Genomic DNA, 21,462 nt, shown 5'->3' on the forward strand with positions numbered 1-21,462 from the left:
CGTAGCCCCTCTAATCTGTTATAATGCTCTGTGGGGAACGGGCATGTAGTTTTCTAGGAAGTCCACATATTGTGGTCTTAGAAAGGAGGGAAAAGGAGACTTTGAGAATGGGCATGAGAAACTATAGAAGGAAGACTGAATAATACTACACATTCATGAAAAGGCACCTCACTACAGTGGTTGAATAAGGGTGAAAAGATAATTATGACTTTATATAAGTGGCAGTGATAGAGGTATATGGATGGATGGTTGGATATATATATCATATTTTAATTTGCATCATTTAGTAATTTAGCTTTAGTTTAATCTACGTTTAGTTTTGATTTTTTTTTAGTCTGCAAGAGATGAAGTAAAGAGCACATATCTTGTGAATGATGTGGGAGAAATTAAACAGGAACACATGGTCAGAACTATTCTGTAATTGTGAGCACAAACGATTACAATAAATTTATTTATTTTATTTTATGGTACTGGTGATTGAACCTGGGTGTGCTTAACCACTGAGTCATACCCCCAGCCCTTTTTTTTTGGAGGGGGGGGCGGGGTATCTGGGATTGAACTCAAGGGCACTCAACCACTGAGCCACATCCTCAGCCCTATTTTGTACTTTATTTAGAGACAGGGTCTCACTGAGTTACTTAGTGTATCGCTGTTGCTGAGGCTGGCTTTGAACTTGAGTATCTCCTGCCTGAGTCTTCAGAGCTGCTGGGATTACAGGCATGCACCACTGTACTTGATCTTTTTTCAAGTTTGAGACAGTGTCTCACTGAGTTGTTTAAGTCCTTGCTTAGTTGCTGAGGCTGGCTTTGAACTTGCGATTGTTCTTTATAAGCAAGATATTAGTAATTTTTTTTTTTAAGATATTAGTAATTCTGTTTCTAGTGAAACAACCATTTTCCCTCTTTTTTTTTTTTTTTTTTTTTTTTGTGGGGCTAGGAATTAAACCCAGGGACTCACGAATGCTAGGCAAGCGCTTTATGACTGATTTACACCCCCAGCCGTAGCCATTGTTCTTGCTCTTTAAGATAAATAAAAGGTTACATATCAATAAATCAATGATGGTACGATTTTCATTTTTATTATTTTTTTGAACCCAGAGGTGATTCACTACTAAGCTACATTTCCAGCCCTTTTAATTTTTTGTTTTGAGACAATAGTTTTGCTGAATTGCTGAGGGGCTTGCTGAGTTGCTGAGGGTGGCCTTGAACTTGTGATCCTCATGCCTTAGCCTCTCAAGTTGCGGGGACTGCGGAGATTGCAGTTGTGTGCCACTATTCCTGGAGATTGTGTGATTTTTAAATCCAGAAAATTGCAGTAAGAGAGAATATACTTAGATTAGACAGAGAATAAAGTGATGAACTTAATTAGGGCTGTCTAGCCTAGACTTTCTAAGGAAATAATTTTTTATCTGAGACATGAGGCGAAACTGGCCAGACAAAGAACTTGGTTTAGAGAATTTCCAGCAAATTGAACAGTTGATGGAAAACTTTAGAAAGGTAAAAGACTTGGCTTATTTCAGATGTTTAAAGAATAATTTTTGGTCTATAATGAATAGTGGGGAAAGCAAGTCAAGAAATGTAGGATAAGATTTTGACTGAGATATGCTGAAAGGAAAGGTTATGGACAATATCATAAATTATGGTAGTGTTTGGATTTTTTTCTAAGTGCACAGAGTACCTAAATAATCTGGCTATTGCACACAGCCTCTGCCAGCAAAACCTTACTTGAGTCCAGCTGTCCCTATGTATCCAGATATAGGACTATACTGATGACTTTCTTAGGTTAGGAGACTCACTAGATACTGACATAGGACAGATTACTTATCACTGTACTTATTTCTGCAGTAGTCTTTGACAATCTCAGCCTTTATTGTTGAGTCCACTCTTGGGTGTCTTCTCATCACTCCTTATAGCAGCAGATAGGTGAACTGTTTATCCATTGTCCCCTCACTCATCCTTCCTTACTGACAGCTCCAATTTTAATTGAGATGTCCGCGTTCCCAACTAGAGTATATTTCCTTACCTCTCTTGAAGCTACTCAAGTGTACCTACATGACAGTCTGGCCAGTGAGAGGGAAACCAACATGCTATGTGCAACTTCCAGAAAGGTCCCTCAAAGTGAACACTTTGCCCTGATCACCACCTGCTGCCTTTGTGTGAAATAAGGAAACGAAAGCCTGAACTCCACCTTGGGCCATGAGGTGACCTTGGGAACACAAGCCTCAAGTATCTGCAAGTTCAGGACTGACAAGTATGATTACATGTACTGTCAGCTAGCAACAGCTGTCCCTTTCTGCAGGCCAGAGGGGCTGCTTAATGTTTTCAGTGTCAGATGCTTGAACCATGAACTGTTTACCTGGCTACTCCTATGTTCAATGAGTAAAAAGGCTTTTAAAATTTTCTGAATTTTGTTAGACTTCATACATATAGTAAATGCTACTTAAAAGTACTCCTTCCCAAGAAGGATCTAACATGGTTCAGATTGCTATTGAGCTTCATATGTTCATGGATAAGATGCTATAACAGTTACTATCTTGGTAGATTTCTGATTCTCAAATATAAAAATCTTTCCAGTGGATTTATCTTGTTTTTTTTCAGAGAACCACATTTCCTTTGAGATAGGTTAAGGTATAAGAGGGTTATTTTATATGAAAAATATTTTTCATAATTCTCTCTACTGTGATTACAAAATTCTCAAATTCTACTCACCTGTTTCTCTTCTACCATCCCTTTCTCCTGTGTGAATTCTTTGATGTTAAAAGTGTCCCTAAAATCGACATGTATAGTATTCCCCTGCAATTTGAATTGTTCTGTTTTGTGTAGGACTTGAGCAACAAAAGGCCTTTCTACATTTACTGCATTCACACAGACAAAACAGCCTCTCACTATTATTAAATTATGAGGTTTTTATTTTTATTTTGTTTTAGCAAAAATTCTCTATTTTAATGACTACTAAAAACTTTTCTACATTGACTGTTGAAAAAGGTCTCAAATGTTTAGCAATATCTCCCATAACTGAAAAGACTTAAGATATTCTCCTAGACAAAATAATTCCAGTGTTGAATATACACCAAAAACATAAGAAGAATAATTATGGCATTATTTTTATTATAACACAAAATTACAAAAATACAAATATCCATCAATAGGATAAATAGCAGTATATGCTTAAAATGGAATAGTATACAAAATGTATACTACTGCCACATGGAATACTATACCAATCTTAAAATGTTCAGTAAAACAAAGCAGAACATGAATTCATGGTGTCTAAATAAAAAATATGTAAATAAGATTTGGAAGCATGCATAAACTAGTTTAATGAGGCTATAAGCCAGGGAAGTGGTAATGTTCTTTTTTTTTTCTTTCTTTTTTGTAGAAGTGGTAATCTTTGGGGAAGTAAAAACTGCTTTTTATTATATAGACTGAAAAAAGAATTCATATTTTTAAAAATTTTAATGGAGATCAATGCTGATACCATTTTGTAATTTACTTCTACATGTATTGTATTTTTAAATAAAGCCTTTGAGTCAGCAGGTAGGTACAGTTACAAACTAGAAATGTCAGAGATGACAACCCAATAACAATGATCACACTTATTTCTTTTGCCAGTAAACAGTAGATTTGTGTGTGGAACTTTAAAGACTGTTATTACATTTGTGATTAACATTACATCAACATGTTTAAGCATGCTTTTCTTTTTAAAACTAAAGGTTTATGTTAACTTGGAACGACTTCATAAAGAAACCACTTTATTTATTGCATTTCCATGTTTTCTCCCCTATGCGTTCTCTGATGGACAATGAGGCTTCTCCTGTAACTAAAGGACTTACCACACTCATTACAAATATAGGGTTTCTCCCCTGTGTGAGTTCTTTGATGTACAATAAGATTTGTCTTTTGGCAGAAGTACTTTCCACATTCATTACATTTATATGGTTTTTCTCCCGTGTGAGTTCTTTGATGATGAATAAGATAAGACTTCCTGCTAAAGGCTTTACTGCATTGAGGACATTCATAGGATTTCTGACCTGTGTGTATTTTCTGATGTACAGTCAGGGTTGCTTTCTGCGAAAGGACTTCCACATTCATTACAGATGTAGGGTTTCTCTCCAGTATGAATTCTCTGGTGTAGATTGAGATTTGTCTTCTGACTAAATGATTTCCCACATTCATTACATTCATATAGTTTTGCCCCTGTGTGAGTTCTGTGATGATCAGTGAGGTATGATTTCATTCCAAAAGCTTTTCCACAATGAGGAGATTCATTAGCTTTCTCCCCTGTATGTGTTCTTTGATGCACTACAAGGGTTGTCTTCTGGCAGAAAGACTTTCTACATTCATTACAAATACAAGGTTTCTCCTCGTTGTGAGTTTTCTCATGAAAAGCAAGGGTAGTCTTCTGGGAGAAGGATTTACCACATTCATTACAAATATAGGGCTTCTCCCCTGTATGAGTTCTCTTGATGTACAGTAAGGTTTGCCTTCTGGTGAAGGACTTTCCACATTCTTTACAAATATAAGGTTTCTCCCCTGTATGAATTCTCTGACGTAGAGAGTTACCTTCTGGCGGAAGGACTTTCCACAGTCGTTACACTTACATGGTTTCTCTCCTGTGTGAGTTCTCTGATGACGAATGAGGTGTGGCTTCAATCTGAAGGCATTTCTACATTGTGGACATTCATATGACTTCTCTCCTGTATGTGTTCTCTGATGATCAGTGAGTGCTATCTTTAGGTGGAAGGACTTACCACACTCATTACAAACAAAGGGTTTCTCTCCTGTGTGAGTTCTCTGATGATCAGTAAGATAGGACTTCCTTCTGAATGCATTCCCACACTGATGGCCACACTGATAGGGTTTTTCCTCTATGTGAATTCCCTGATGCAAAATCAAAACTGACTTTCTGCAGAAGTATTTCCCACATTCAGCGCATATATGCTTTTTTTCAACATTGGCTGCTCTTCTCTCTTTATTATGCACAGGTGGGGTTTCCCCTTTGTACACTCTATTGATTATGGGATTTGATTTCAGCAGGGACTGTTTCTTGTTTATTATTAAGGAGTGATTTCCCATGTCCATTGTACTTATTAAGTCTCTTACAGGACTTAGATTACTGATAATTAATACTGAAACATTTTCCAAAATCTTCCCATGAGTGTCATATTCAGGAGGTAAATTCTTTGAATCAACAGATTTTTTGACTAGATCAAATGTTTTCTCATATATGCCATTCTTCTCCTTGATAAATCTTTTGTGGTTAATGCACACAACTGATCTAGAATACTTATCTTGGTGTTCCTTGAATTTCAATAGCAAGTCTTCAGCTTTCCAGTTTTCTTCTAATAAAAATAACTTGAGACTTTACAAATTTGCTAGGGAAAGGGTCTACTGAATTCTAACATGAGGTTATGAGACTGTAGAAAAGACCCAGGACAAATTGTTCCCTGCCTGGGGAAGAGATATGGAACCTAAATAAAATCTCTGCTTCAGCCTGCTTCAGCTGGCTGTGGTGGCACCCACTTGCAGTCCCAGAGGCTCAGGAGGCTGAGGCAGGAGGATGGCAAGTTCAAAGCCTGCCTCAGCAACTTAGTGAGGTCCTAAGCAACTCAGTGAGACCCTATCTCTAAATAAAATACAAAGATAGGGCTGGGGAGGTGGCTCAGTGGTAGAGAGCCCCTGTGTTCAATTCCCAGTCCAAAAACAACACCAACTCTGCTTCAATGTGGTAAAGAGTGAAAAAAACAAATGAGCAATGAACACTGTTATTAATACCTTTTACATCCTGCAGAACTTCATAGACAAAGTAAAAAAGAGAATGGTGGAAAAAGGGATTGATAAAAAAACAGATTCACAGACAATGAAGTAAGTGTATAAAGGGCATTATACTTTAAGCAAAATGGATAAGAAAGTATTTGTAGAAATATTTGTTCAGGGAAAATATTAAGAGAAGGATTATTTTTGCAGGAGACAGATCACCTATACTTTAATATAGGCAATTAATGAAATAACTACTGAACACCTGACATTTTTTATAATTCAGCAAAGATTAAACAGAAGGTCTTTTATTTGGAAGAAAAGAATCCTTAAGCATAAATCATATACATGCAGACTTCAAATTATATGATTGTATTCAGGAATTGTGTGTGTGTGTGTTCTAAAGAGTAGGCAGCACAGGAATTCAGATAAGAGGAAGGTAGATCTGATGTGAAGTAATGAAGGAATAGTTCATGGAAAAGGAATATAGCACATGGAAGGGAATACATAACATCAATAAAAGTACCTATGTGATGACAAATTCTCCATTTATGGAAAAACCTTAGAGCCTAATTTAAAAAAAAAAAAAAAAAGTGTGTGTGTGTGTGTGTCATTGCCAGGGTTTGAGCCCAGGGGCACTCAATCCCTGAGCCACATCCACAGCCCGTTTATTTTTTATTTTGAGGCCAGGGTCTAAGTTACTTAGGGCCTCACTAAGTTGCTGAGGCTGGCTTTGAACTTGCAATCCTTCTGCCTCAGCCTCCTGAACTGTTGGGATTACAGGCAGCAGCAGTGTGCCTGGCTGGAAACTGATTTTTTATCCATGCACTTTATAAAGATGAGCGAGAATTCTGGCTGGGGACATAGCTCAGTTGGTAGAGTGCTTGCCTTGCATGCACAAGGCCCTGAGTTCAATCCCTTGCACCACACACACACACAAAAAAAATTAAAATAAAATTCTGTATGAGAGAAAAGTTGAAAAGACTAGATGAAGGCTTATTGAGGTAGTCAAAGAAGAGAACTTCCTATTTCAATAAGTAATGGCATATCTTGTTAGGAAAGTAATAATATAAATTGAATAAACTGGGACAAAAGTTATAACGAAGGCAAACTGTACTTGAAAGTAATGAAGAGATGACATATGAATTTTCATTTTGCATATCAGTGAGAAATGAAGAGTATAACAGAAAGTTAATATATTTCACAGGCTGATAAACAACTGTGAAGAGATCCAGAAGAAATGATGACAGAGAGAAGACTCAGGCTGATATGATGGCAAGAGTAAAATAACTAAGAAATAATAGAAAAGACTTTCAGAGCTGAGAAGTCGATAATTTTCATTTCTGACATGCTGTAACAAAACAGGTGAGAGGACAGACTACAGTACTTTAGAGGGACTGGAGTGGAGGTGGGAGAACATGCGAGTAGCTGACGCCAGAGCCAGCTACAGAAAATGAACAGCTGAAGTTCTGAGAATGGAGGAGTTGGCATGATTTAAAGGCAGATCCCTTGAAGATAAATTAGAGAATGAAAACTAAGAGTACAGTGAAACAGTATATATTTATTCTTTTAAACATGTGTGACTTTTATGCGTTAGGCACTGTTAGGAAGTATGGACATAGTGGTGAAGAAAAGAGACTCAGTTCTAAAATAATCACTCAAGAAATCAGGATAAGAATGAGTTAGTGTTGTTTACCCAAACCAAGGGTTGATTTTAGGAATGATGATCAGCCACATAAAATGAACCACAGAGATTTAATGGAGAACAACTGTAAGTAAGGAAAGTCTAAGCAGAAGCCAAGTGAGTTTTAAAGGTAACAGATTTGTAGTGAGAATGGGAACTAAAGCTTAGTGCAGGAAACAACCCTGAGGTATTATGAAAGAAAAAAACAACAGTCAAGTAAGACTACTTGCTGAGAATTTTCTCTTCTTAAAGGATAGATTTACTTATTTATTTAGTTACTGGGGATTGAACCTAGGGGTCCTTAATCAGTGAGCCACATGTCCAGCCCTTTTTATTTTACTAGGGTCTTGCTAAGTTGCTTAGGGCCTTGCTAAGTTTCTGAGGCTGGCCTTGAACTTGCAATCCTCTTGCCTCAGCCTCCCAAACTCACTGGGATTACAGGTGTGCACCACCATACCCCTCTTAAAAAACAGATTTAAGAATGCCTGAAAGAGATCTATCACAATGGAAAGGACTGAAAATGCTGGAGAGACAGAAATGAAAAAAGCAAAAAGAAAAATCTCACAGCACACTTTAAGGAGTGATATTAAACATACTAGAAAAAAAACTATTTTGAAAGAATGATAGAAGTTTGTTTTTTGGTTTTGGTTGTTTCGTTGGTTTTCTTAAAAATATATTTCTAGTCTTTAGGGTTTTATATGTATATATTTTTAGCTGTAGGTGGACAGAATACCTTTATTTTATTTTTATGTGATGCTGAGAATCAAAACCAGGGTCTTAGGCACAAAGTAGGTGAGTGCGCTATCACTGAACCACAACCCGAGCCCCGTTGATTGTTTTTTCTGAGGTGAGTCTTACTATGTTTCCCGGATTGGGGGGGGGGGGGGGGGGGGGCGGGGGGGGGAGAATCAGTAAATAAAACTAAAATGTTGCAAGATTGGTGCATTTTATCTTAAATAACAATATTATCCTTAAGTAAACCTTGATAAGTTAAAGAGTGCATACTTTAATGTTCAAGTAACCATTAAAAATGAAGATATAGCTGGGTGCAGTGTAGCACAGCTGTAATCCCAGCAGCTTGGGAGGCTGAGGCAGGAGGATCGAGAGTTCAAAGACAGCCTCAACAAAAGTGAGGTCCTAAGCAACTCAGTGAGACTTTGTCTCTAAATACAATACAAAATAGGGCTGGGGATGTGGGTCAGTGGTCGTCGAGTGACCCTGAGTTCAATCCATAGTACCCCTGCCAAAATGCAGATATAACTAAAATGTCAATAAAGGAATTAAAATTAATTTTAGCAATGGAGTTAACACAAAATACAACAGGATATAGGAATAGATCACCAAAAGCTGGTTAGAAGGAACTAAATACACATTACTAAGTGGAAGAAGCCAATCTGGAAAGGCTACCTACTGGATGATTCCAATGATATGACATTCCAGAAAAGGCAAAATTTTGGAGTGGTTGCCAGGGGTCAGAGGAAAAAGGATAAATATTTTTTTATTTTTTACCTTTTCTGCAGTGCTGGGGATTGAACCCAGGCCTCATATATAGCAGCTACACCCCCAGCCCAAGATGAATATTTTATTTCAGAAAATTAACATATATTTTAACTAAACATTACAATGAACTTCCTGAGTCCTCAAATGGCATTTGACAATATTGTATACTAACTCTACAATACAACAGTAATAATGAAAATAAATAGGAATCAATATATAATTCCTTAACAATTGATACAGTGTGCACACACAAAGTCAATTTTCTTCCAAAGTTCAATGTTAAGGAAAGTTAAGCCTAATATTTTTTCTTTCCACACTTTTTTATTGGTGCATTAGAGTTGCATATAATGATGGGATTTGTTGTTGTATATTCGTACATGCACACAATATAAGAATATAATTTGGCCAGTGTAACTCCCCAGCACTCCCGGCCACCTGCCATCCCTTTCCTCCATTGATCTCCCTTTGATTTTCTTGAGATCCCAGCCCCCCACTTTCTTTTCCTCTTTCCTCCCTAGCTTCCACATGAGCGAAAACATACAACGCTTGACCTTCTGAGTTTGTCTTATTTCATTTAACATAATAATCTTTAGTTCCATCCATTTTCCTAAAAAATGACATGATTTCATTTTTCCTTATGACTGAATAAAACTCCACTGTGTGTAGATACTAATTTTCTTTATCCATTCATTCACTGACAGATACCCAGACTGGTTCCATAGTTTGACTAGTGAGAACTCTGCTGGTATAAACAGGTGTGTGCATGTGTCACTATAGTATGGTAACTTTCACTCTTTAGGATAAATACTAAGGAGTGGTAGAGCTGGGTCATATGGTGGTTCCATGCCTAGTCTTTTGGAGATCCAAAAGACTATGATTTCCCTGCTGGTTGTACTAATTTCCAGTGCCATCAACAGTGTAAAAGTATTCCTTTTTCTCCACTCAGAATGAATATTTTAAATACCAAAGATGCAAACAGACGAAAGGTAAAAGGATGAAAATAGATATAATACACAAATACATATATGGGAAATACAATGGGGAAAGATGAATTGATTATGGTAATCAAAAGACAAAATAGATGTTGAGTTGAAGAATATTATTAGATACAAGGGGCATTTCATAGTAATAAAAGAGTAAACATATCAGGAAAATAAAATCACAAATGTGTATGCATAGAGTTGCAAAATTTGACAAAATTTCAACAAGATTTTTTTTTTTGGGTACTGGGATTGAACGCAGAGGTGCTTAACCACTGAGCCACATCCGCTCCTCTTTAAAAAAAAATTTTTTTTAGTTGTCTTTTATTTCACTTATTTATATGTGATGCTGAGTATCAAACCCAGGGCCTCACACATGCCAGGCAAGCGCTGTATCACCGAGCCACAACTCCAGCCCCATATCATCTAAAGCATTGGTTGGTATTCATGTCAGTATGTGACACTTTCTGATGCTCTTAGTCAGAGGTATGGTGGGACACAGAATTCAAAGAGATCTGAGATCTTGCCAGGAAATCAGAACATTAATATCAACAAAAGGTGCCAATTGTTAGCTGTTCCACGGCCGAAGGACCTACACTTTGTCCAAGAAAATAGCAGCTAGGGAGCACGCCTATGAAGCATTCTTTCCATTCAAACTGATGGAATTAACTGAAAGTAGCTTACACAAAACACAAGGAAAATGAACAGCCCACAAAAACCCCAACTTTTCCATGTTATAAATCTGGAGGGAGTCACTGCAGCCTGCTGTTCCAAACACAAGGCCCTGGCTTTGATTCCCAGCACTGCAAAAGAGAAAAATAGGGGAACAAAATGCGGGGGTGGGGGTGGGGGGTGTCTCATGAAAATGAAAGGGAGTCAGTAGAGGAGAGGAGAGGGACCAGGGCAAGGCAGGAGTGGAGGGAAAGGGAGATACTGGGGAATGAAGGTGACCAACTTATACTTCTATTGAGTTCATATACAAATATGTAACTATAAATCCTACAGTAAAAAGGAGAAAAAGAAAGAATTCCCTGTTCCTTATAGAATCCCCCCACTAAATGGTAAAAGACGCTCCCTCTGTCACCATTTCCCACTGTCTGTAAAGGCTACTAATAGGTAGGAATGGGGATTTCAAGGCAAGAGGATGTCAAAAGAAAAAACAATTACGTAGTGTAAAGTACAGTGTCTGTATTTGAAAGAATGGACATTTTTTTAAGCTGTCTGTTTTATCTCAACTCCCTAAGGTTTCCCTCCCAGTAATGGGAACAAAGCCCTTAAAGCTGTTCTCTGTTCCCAAACAGAGAGTAAAAGAGTAAATTGAGCCTGATAGCCAGATAGTGCTCAAACAGTAGGATTACCAGAAACTATTGACCAGAATCTACAGCCTGTTGTAAAACATTGTGAAACATGTTGTCAGCAAACCCAGACCCCCTTTGAAATTTCCTGGCAGCTTTGTTCCCCCTTTTCCCCCTTTCATGTGTGACCCCTCCCGATGTGTGGTTTCTGCCTTTAAAACCTACAAGATTTTCTGCTAGGGACTCGACTCCTCGAGTTGGGTCCCAGCGCGCTGGAATAAACACCTCTTGCGGTTTGCATCAAGTGACGCCTCCTGCGGTTGATTGGGGTTGCCATCCATCCATGGGACAGAGTTGGGGTTTCCTTTTTGGGGGGCCTTACATATTCATGGAGTGAGAGTGTGCACTTCTAGAACGGCCACTTTCAGGGGCTAGGGAAGAGCTGGTGTTGGAGATGCCATTCAAGGTACTCGCTGTCAGACCATCAGACACCCAGGCAGGGACGACAGCCAGGTGCCAGGTCCCAAGCAACAGCCAAGGCTGAGGAAGCCAGGAGCCCTGGTCAGCCTTGGTGTGGCTCCTCTCAGGCTGATCCCTGGTCCATGGGCTGCGTGCACAGCGGGGTTTTACAGAGTCGGGAGGGCTGGTCAGGACCAGGCAGGGATGGCCACTGTGCGCCTGGGTGCTCTTAGGATGTGGCCGCCATGGCCAAGCCCCAAGCAGCTCGGCCGTGCGTCCGCATAGCCTGCCCACACTCCCCACAGGGCTGGGTAGTCCCATGCTGGCCCAGCGGGCAGGGGGCTGCTTTGGTCATGGGGGCAGGCAGGCCCACCAGGGAGGTTTCTGCCGACCTCTGAGCAATCATTTGTCCTGTGAAAAGCACACAGCAAGGAGGGCCAGGTTCCCGGGAATCTTGCTCCCTGCGCCCTTGTCACACCAGGAGCCATTGAAAGGACTGCCTGACTGGAGAGCCGGACTCTGCAGCCTGCACATGTTCCAGGTCCAGATGACCCTCCGTGGGAGACGCTGTCGGAAGAGTTCACTCTGGGGCGGTGAAAGAGCGAGATGATGAAGTTGCAGGTGGGAGCTGGTCCACCCTCCGTGAAGAGCACGGTGTCGCCAGCTTCCGTTAAGAGTGTTAACAGTCAGCGCCTTGCTGAGCCGGGCCTTAAAACACCAGCCTCCCTTACCCGGCTGGGAAACCGAAGAACCAACAGTAAAACATAAGCCAGGGTGCTTTCTGAGCAGGTGGGGCTCTACTTTCTAGAAGAAACTTTCAAGGCGGAGGGTAGGTCACCACTCAGTGATCATGGCGCTGCCCAACCCCAGGGAAGCCCTGGGTCTGAGCCCAGCTGGGGGGGCTCTGGCAGCACCGGATGGGATACCCATGTAGACCGGCCTGGGCCTGTGCTGTGGGGATGAGCACCAGGCATACCTGCTCACCAAGCATTTGCTGAGCCTGGTGCCAGAGCCTGATCCACCTCTGCAGAGGGCCACCGCCCGGGGAGCTCAGCGACCAGGGCAAGTGGACCCTTCCAGGGCTGCATCTCCCAGCTTCTGAAGTTTCAGGTTACAAGCTTTCTAGAAGAAAACTATCAGGTTATAAAAATGGGCAACTGGCTGTTTTCTCCTGAGGAGACCTGCGTGCTGATCAACCTAGTCATCTTCCGACAGGCAGCAATGACAAACCCTGTACAAGAAAATGCTTGAATGGGGTCGTGATCACAGGGACCATCTCTAACTTGCTTCTGTTTTTCCCAGGCCTAAGCATGAAATGAGCGGTAGCCAGGCTGAGAGAATTAGAGGGGAGAGGTCTGTTCAGTCAGGGGCTTCATGGAAGTGCTCCTCTAGAAGGACCAGGTCTCACAAGACTGAGCATCATAAAGAGCTGAGGCCTGCCTTTGAGGCCCCACCCCAGGCAGCCCCCGCCCCAGGTGAGCCTGCACCAGCACCCCAGGTGAGAACTGGTTTGGGGTCACAGTCATCACCCCTTAGGGTTGGGCAGACCCTGCACCCGGAGCAGGAAGGGGTGGTACCTCCTGGCAAGTCAACCCAGGACCCTCCTGCTGAGAGGGACCTGCTGGGGAGCCCAGGTCTGCAGGAATCAGCCTACTCTGGATTACACCGTGGTCACACGGGGCGACTCATTTTGAACACACACTCACGACTTGCCAGCAAGCCAGTCTCCTGACCTGACATGCTGCTTGCCTTGATGGGGTGCAGGGAGAGCCCCTGGGCAGAGGCACTGGCTGTGCGAGGTACATGGCCGTCAGTCCAGGGGCCCAGCTCACAGCCAGTGAGGGACCCCAGGTCTGCATTTGCCCAGCATCAAGGCCGTCCCTTCACAGGAGGAGAGTGGGTGTGGTCCGTGAGTAGAGAGAAGCCACGGGCATCTTGCTTCTGGGAGTCCTCCACTGCCACGGGCTTGTGGCGGCCCACAGTGTTTACGAGGACATGGCCCCATAAACCCAGATAGCCCACTGCTCTTGATAAACCCAGAAGATCTGGCCATGGGAGCCAGGATCCCCTGTGGTCCTTGGGTGAAGCCACTCCTTAGGGCCAGCCACCCTCGGCTCCCCTAGTCCCCCGCAGGCCGTGGGTTTGCAGAGCTCCAGACAGCTGGAAGAAGCATGCGCTCCCCAACCCACTCACAGCTGAGGGTCAGTGGAGTCGTCTGTGGTTGCAACACCTCCAGACTGCGGGCCGGGTCACGATGGGGGCAGCTGATAGGCAGCCCCAGGGTAACAGGCTTGTCTCCAGAGAGGACGTGTACATATGCCCAGGAGATCCGGGCTCCTACCTATCTGATCCACCTCTAATTGCTGCCAATTGGTGTCCCTCCGCCAGGCTTTCTTGGTAACAGATGCTGATCTCATTTTCCCACCCGGCGTGACCCTGCATTTCAAATGCCCCACTACAGGGGTCACTGATTTCCTGGGACAAGAACTTTGGGGTTTTCGGTAGTAAAAACTCTTTTCCGTCCCCCAAACCAGCTCCTTTTATTTAAAATGGTGCGGGTACATTGAAACCCTCAGAAACCACAGTCACCACGTCACTTCAGTGACAATGTCAGAACTGTGCAGTTGGGAGGGAGGCTTCCCATGTGGTCTGTGACTGGACCCTGCCCTGCTGGCCTTTTAACTCACACTGCAGATGCCGCAGACCTGAGAGCCGAGGATGGGTTTAAATCCCATGCTGTGCCCTCTGACCTCTGACACCACAGCCAAGGCATCCTAGGGTGAGTCAGCCCTGGGGGCTGCCCTGACATCGGAGCTGAATCAGCACCTGAGGAGTGGCCCCTTCCAGAGAAGGAGGCCCAGGCTAGAGGCAGATGCAGGGCGGCCCCATGTCAGGCAGGGACCTGATTCCTACTCACTGCCCTTGTCTGCTCCCAGGAAGCAGGGCCACCAGGTGAGGAGCATCAGGGAGAGGTGTCAAGGAGAGGAAGCACCTGCCCTTGGACTCCCGATCCCCAGGGCCTGGCTCGCAAAATCAGACACAGCACCTCAGAGCACCTCACGCAGCATGCAGCCCCTTGAGCACCTGATCTGTTTCTGCGGCTGGGGACACAGTGTCCACTCATTGCTCTCCAAGCATTGAAAGCATCAGAGGCAACACAGAACAGAGGGAAATCGAGGGACCAATGAACCAAGGCCTGGCCCTCTGCCCTGTGGTCCATCTGCGTCCAAGGGGCTCTTGTCCACAGCCAGCTCTGGCACCTGCTGGGGACCCTGCCACTGCAGGAGGATAGTCCTCCCTCTTGAACAAAGGATGGGGGTGAGCCGCGGGCTCGGGAGATGGTTCATGTCTGGGGCTCCTGAGAGCTCCTCTGAACGTCACTGCATGACCTGGAGGGGACTTTGCACAGGTGTAGACCGAGGAATCCAGTGGGGGAGGAGCCTGGCACTTGAAGGCCCGGAGCACCAGACAAGTGCCAACCAGCCCGGAGGGAGGTCCTGCTACCGCTCCAGCCAGGCAGCCCAGCGTGGGGCGGGGAGCCCTAGAGGGCTTGGGGTGGTAGCTCCAGGGCTTCCACGAGAGCCTGAGCTCCTTCCTGCCCTGCAGACAGCCAGCGATGCTCAGGAGGCTGTGGTTCCTGAGGCCTGCACAGAGCCAGGCGGGGGCTGGAGCGTGAGCCCCTTGCTCCTGACACCTCCCTCAGGTGCCCAGGCCCATCGGTCCTCCTCCCCCTCAGGCCTTTCATGTCCTGCTCTTGGAAGACAGCAACCCAGGATCACCCTCTCCAAGACACTGAAGGCCACGTCCTGCACGATCCATTTCTGTGGGATGTCTAGCCAGGTGGATTCACAGAGACGCTGGAGAGTGGTCATCCAGGCTGGAGGGGCAGCAGGAAGTGACATCTGACAGGGACAGGGGTTCCTTCTGGCAGTGTTGTGGGGCAAGAGAGCAGTGACGACTGTAGAAAAGGAAGCACCTGGCTGAGACGACAGTGTGCACGGACGCGCGGGAGGAGCCTGCCTGGGGGCCCGGCGGATGGCCCAGCAGAACATCTGTGGGCCCTACAGTCTGGCCAGGTGGGCAACCTGCAGAGCAGAGCAGCTGCAGAGGCAGGAGCCTCACCTGGCACTCCTGGAGTTTGGGAAGGGAGTGCTTAGGTGCTGTGAGCAGGGCTGGTGGCACCTCACACCCGGGGCCTGGAGCCCCTGGGCTTCTCTCCCCACAAGGTCTCACAGACTGTGTGATCCCAGGTCACCGGGCAGGAGCAACTGAAGGGTCTACAGGCTGAGCCACCTCCACGTGCTCAGCAGAGGGCTGTAGGCTGATGGAGGGTGGTATGAGATGCACCTTGAAGTTAGCAGGAAACGTCACTCATCAGCTGTCACCTCAACTCAAAGAGAGATTGAAGGCAGCAACCACCAGCTCATACCCAAATACAGGTATAATTTTGGAAGCCAGGGCAAAGATGCCTGAGACAGAGATCCTTCCTGACAGCCTCTGTGATGGCAGGAGGCATGTGAAGCCAGGCTGTAAATTGGCGACCGAATTCTTGGAGTGCAGCCTGGGGAGGAGGCTAAGCCTCAAGGAGGGGCTTGGGCACACGCAGGAGGGACTGGGGAGCTCGCTAGTGGCCCTTTTTGTCTTTTCTGAACCACACAACGATCAACCACTTTAATAAATAAATAAATGCAGTTTGGATTAAAATGGATACAACTTAAGTGAGATTTGCAGATTTTCCTTAGAGACTGTGAAAATGTGTTGCTGAGAATCATTTAAAACACACCTGCTGCGTTCTCGGGACAACCCATCGAGCACCTTAGAACACAAGGGCATCGGCCCCAGGGACGATGGGCTTCACCGGCCCCCCTAGGCCAACCCAGCTTCCCCCTCCCAGGCGGAGATGTGTTTCCTGTGTCTCTGCTCTAGGTTTTGTCGCTGATCACAAGTGAACCATGGCCAAGCCCGATTCATGAGATCGAAAGACGTACACCAGCAACTACATGAAGTCGCTAGCAGCATCGATCATTGACTTGCTGCTATCTCACTTCCAACGAGCCCACGAGCATCATAAGATGTAGTTAGAGCTTCAGAGCTGCCTGTACATGACACAAACAAGGAAACCGGGAGGACCCTGATATCTTGGGCCCCTGGTTGGTCAGATGATGGAAATTAAAATTTTTCTTTAGTACACATGTTTGTTTGTTGTTTTCTTATAGTGTTAATACTTTTTTAGCCAGGGGAATACAATAACTACTTTGAAAGCTCAGGGTGCTGCTGAAGGGACCATTGGCTCCACTCTGGGGGAGGTGGCACAGGCTCACATGGATGCGCCCCAGGGTTTTGCTGGTAAAGCCACACACATCTTCGCTGCATGAGCCGCTCTGAGCAGGCAGGTGACATCCTCTAACAGGCTAAGAGAGCGACGCTTCCCCACTGCATTTCCTGAGGGCTGTCTCGACATCCTGTTCTGAACCCAAGGAGAGCTCCACCTGAGGAGCCTGGGAGAGTCCGGGTCTCCCTGGAGGCCTCGGCTGCACGCTCAGCCTTCTCCCTGGTGCTGGCTTTCCCAGCATGTCCAGCTCTGCGCTGGGTCCCTGCAGAGCAAATTGAAACAGAAAAATGCCTTTGATGTCCGGTTGGCAGCGGCCACCGCAGGGAAGACAGGGGGTTCAGAGAAGGGAACAGGCTGCCTGTGCGTGGCCGTCCAGGCTCCCCTCGAGAGGAGATAACCCAACCCTGGGGGGTGAGCTTCCAGGCTGCTGTGGCAAAGCTCCACAGACTGGGGTGTGTTCAAGATGACCCAAGCTGCTCACGGCCTGGAGGCTCAAAGGACACAGTGGCAGTATCGCCAGGGCTGGCTCTGGGGGCTCAGGCTGGCTGTGCGTGGCCGCGGCCAGCTGGTAGGCTGTCAGTGGTCCTTGTTGCATTATGGCTGTGGGGGTCGCAGGCTGCACGCTGTGATGTGCAAGTCATCACATGGTGTCCCTGTGCATCCCTGGGTCTGTCCATGACCCTCCTCTAAGGGTCAGTCATATCCAAGTAAGACCCCTCCACTCTGGCATGACCTCATCTGAGCTAATTGCATTTGCAGTAAGCCTGAAGTAGTCTCACACCCAGAGGCGCCGAGGGCTGGGGCTCCAGCCGGCTCACTGCTCCTTGCACCCAGAAGCCCTCTGCAGCCCAGCACCGCTGAGTCTTGGTCCTCCTCCGAGAGTCAGAGTGACTGCTCAGGATCCATCAGGGTCCTGGCTCATCCTGCATCAGCCCCTCCGGATGACTACCCCGCACAAGCCCCGTCTTTCATGGTTTAAGAGAGCTTAACGCTGCAGCCATGGTTTCATTAAGGGCTGATGGGCCTTGTCATGATATCATCAGTTCAGGGAGCCTAATAAAAGGGAGAACTTAACACGGTGCGGAGGGCAGCCCAGCACTGTCCTGAAACTACATGGTGCAGGACACTGGACAACACAAGCTGCTGAGAGCTGTCCTCTGTGCCCGGGTTGCTCCACTCAGGATCCACTGCCTGCCTCCATGGCCTGCTCAGTTGGCTACTGCCCCAGTGTGGAATCTGGTCTGGTCCCTGGCTGGGCAGCTCCAGCTGGCTACTTCCCACCCTGTGCCAGAGCCAAGGGCTTCTCTGGAACTCAGCACTAGAATCTTCTGCATCGTCTTGGCTTGGGGGCCGGGTTGCAACCAACTCTCCTGGGAGCTGGTGTCCCCATGCATCCTGCCCCGGCCAGGGGATGGAGACTCCAACACAGAAGCCAGAGAGGTCGCAAGGTTTGGAACAAAGCACAGCCTCAAATGCAGGATGGAGAAGCTTCTTGGATTCATCCAAGACTCTCGTTTCCCTAAAATTGCCGATGAACAGAAATCTTGCAGCAGTTTCTAACTCCTCTTCTCTGTACTTATTTAGAAATTCTGCTTTCCTGGAGGCAGGAAGGTGTGGCAGTCATTCTGGGCACTGGTGTCCGAGGAGCACTGGTGAGTGGGGGCATGTTGCATTGAGGCAGGGCTGGCCTGGGGCACAGGAGGTCCTGAGCCTCTGTGTGCCGGAGAGTCACTAGATGGTGCAGGAAACTAAAAGTAAGTGAGGCCTAAACAGCTGGCCAGGGAAAGACCCAGTAGAAAAAAAACTCCGGGGATAGGCGCAGGCCTGTGTTCCCAGCGCCTGGAAGGCTGAGGCAGGAGGGTCTCAAGTTCGAGGCCAGATGGGCAGTGTAGCAAGACCCTCAATATAGGGAGATCCTGTCTTAAAATAAAAGTTAGAAGGGGCTGGGAATGTGGCTCACAGTAAAGCGCCCCAGGTGAAAAGGCCTAGCACCTCTTTGAACAACACAGTATGTGCCACATTAGAAGGAAGCACAGGTAATACAGAACATAGGGGACAGACAAATGGAGCTGGGATGAGAGCTCAAGGGGACTGAGAAGCCTGTTCTGGGGATGAAGGCGGTCCAGGCCCCAGGGCCTCGAGGGAAGGGTTTGGAAGAGCTGATGGCCAGTGTGAGTGGAGCAGGGCTGAGCTAAGAACAGCCGTGGGGGCAGTGCTGTGAGCTGCCAGCTCTGGAGAGTGTGCTGTGACCTGGTGATGCCACGGTTCCTTATTGAGCACCTACTATATGCCAGGCACTGAGGACACAAGAAAAAACAGTGAAAGCCCTGCCTCACGGAGCTGATCTCTCCAGCAGTGGAGGCGGCCGGGAGCAGGGGTTTCAAAGTATGAGACTCGGGTGTCAGAACGCAAAGCGGGGGACAACACAGGAGAGGGGACAGCGGGCAGAGAGGGTCTCCCTGAGAAGGCGAATGAAGAGGGGAGAGAAAGCAGGTGGTGTGCCTATAAGGACAAGCCCATCGAGGCCCAGGGGAGGTGCAAAGCCCTGGCAGAGGCAGGGCAATGGCAGAGTGGCCATGTCAGGGCCAGCTGAGGGGCAAGCTCCGGTGGCAGAGCCCGGTGCAGAGGCAGAGGCTGCTGCTGCGAGAACAGAGGAGGCAGCCTGGCCTGCTCGGGAGGACGAGTCTCTGGGTTGGGAGCAGATCTGGGGCAGGAGCAAGAGCAGGGAGCACCTGGAGCACCAGCTCCTGGAGAAGCACCTCCAGCAGACTCTGTGTCCTCAGGAGGGAGAAAGGGACTGTGGGCAGGAGGGGCAGGAGGGGAAGAAGGAAGAATGGATGGTGAGAGAAGAAGTGAGAGGAAGGGTGAGGGAGGCAGGGAGGGGAAGGAGGGAGGGAGGCAGGCAGGGAGGAATGGAGTGTGTGAATGGGGATAACCACAGGGCACCTGAGGCCAGGGTGGGCTCACAGCTGGTGGCAGTGATGGCAGTTGCAGGGACACAGGACACAGGTGAGCAGCCTAGGCATTACAGCTTGGACGTCACAAAGCCGACGTGGTCTCACTGGACTGGATCCAGGTGTGGGCTGTGGGTCCCTCCTGGAGGCTCCAGGCCCATGGTCTCCTGTTTCCCTGCCCAGTGGCTGCCCACATGACTTGGCAGTGACCTTGCTGCCCACCCTCAGGTAGAGCACTCCCTCTGCACCCAACATTCACCTCCTGCCCCCTAACCAGACCCTGAAGATTACAGGGGACACAGGACTGATCCTAGGTGAGTGCCAAGATCCTTAGCTCAGTCCCCTCTGAAGTCCCCCTGTACTATGAGTGGTTCTCAGATCTGGGGATGGGTTGTGGATGTCTTTGGGGTTGTTACTCAGTTAACCGTGAGTGCCATGGCCAAGTCTTCCAAGTCAGTTACCAGGGTGGCCATCCCCACTTTCCATGATGAAACTGGGCTCAGAGAGAGTGATAACTTGCAGTGGTCACACAGCTGGTACTCTTGTCCCACACCTGGACAGCCCAGCGCCTCCGTGTGGCAATACAGGAAAGGCGCAGGCATCCATCCACTCATCCATCAAACCCAGACCAACCCGGCTCTTCAAAGGCCCTTCAGCTCTGAAATCATCACGTTAGGGAGACACCAACAGAGGAAGATGCACCCCTACAGTAGTCCCGGTCACCCCAAGAAATCAGAATGGAGTGCTTGTAGCTCTCAGAGTGTCCCCAGGGGCAGTTTCTTAACCTCGCCAACATCGCCTCAAACTGGGCTGGAGGTGGCGCTGCTGCAGGAACCCATCACCCCTGCGGCGTCAGGTGAAGGAAGCTGCTGCCCTCCTGTAGGGGATCAGCCCAGCCTCCTTCAGTTTCATTTGGGGGACAGAAAACACTCCTTTCCTGTGTCAGTCCTGTGGGTGGCTGTTGCTTTAAGTGAAAGGGGAAGCATGGTCCTGGCAGGGTGAACTGCAGCAATAGAGAAGCCATCTGTGTCCTTGTGGAGACAGAAGCAGCGGGACCTGAGCCCAGGGCAGGGAGATGTCAGCACACTGTCCTCCAGCTTGAGGTCCGTCTGCCTGGGGACCCGGGGACCATGTCCTTCCTGCTGGGCTCCTCGGGTGGGCATCAGGCTGCTGTCCTTCCCCTTCCTAGGGACAGCTCCAGGCAGGGCCAGCCCCACCTCTCCATGACCCTGAAGAAACTCCTTGTGAGCTGGGCACACGGCCCTGATGGTCTCGAGGACAGCAAGGCCCCATCCTCTCGCAGAGCTCCCCCTACTGGCCAGGGACAATGGCATGGCACTTGACCTGTCCCCGATTCCAGGGCTGACCTTGGTTCCCAGCCCCATTGTGCTGCCCCTTCTTTGCCACAGAAAAACTTGAGGAACAAGCAAAGCCCGCGGCTTCTGAGTGGGGAGCAAGTGTCCAGAGAGGACCTGGGGTCGAGACCGGAGGGAACAAGAGCT

General features: G+C 47.0%; 1 long non-coding RNA gene across 8 annotated transcripts in view; it reads left to right on the forward strand.

Annotated features, from left to right (window-relative positions):
- Window positions 1-7,296, forward strand: part of LOC306648064 — a 29,561-nt gene extending 22,265 nt beyond the window's left edge. For 7 of the 8 annotated variants that reach the window (XR_013760260.1, XR_013760261.1, XR_013760262.1 and 4 more), the window contains one exon: window positions 6,964-7,296. This is a non-coding gene — a long non-coding RNA (uncharacterized lncRNA). Of the gene's footprint in view, window positions 1-6,947 lie in introns of all 8 variants that reach the window. The other variant, XR_013760268.1, reaches the window with a different exon arrangement.
- The last annotated feature ends 14,166 nt before the right edge of the window (window positions 7,297-21,462 follow it).

This window comes from Sciurus vulgaris (genome assembly GCF_902686455.1).
Source record: "Sciurus vulgaris genome assembly, chromosome: 17".
NCBI classification, from domain to species: domain Eukaryota; kingdom Metazoa; phylum Chordata; class Mammalia; order Rodentia; family Sciuridae; genus Sciurus; species Sciurus vulgaris.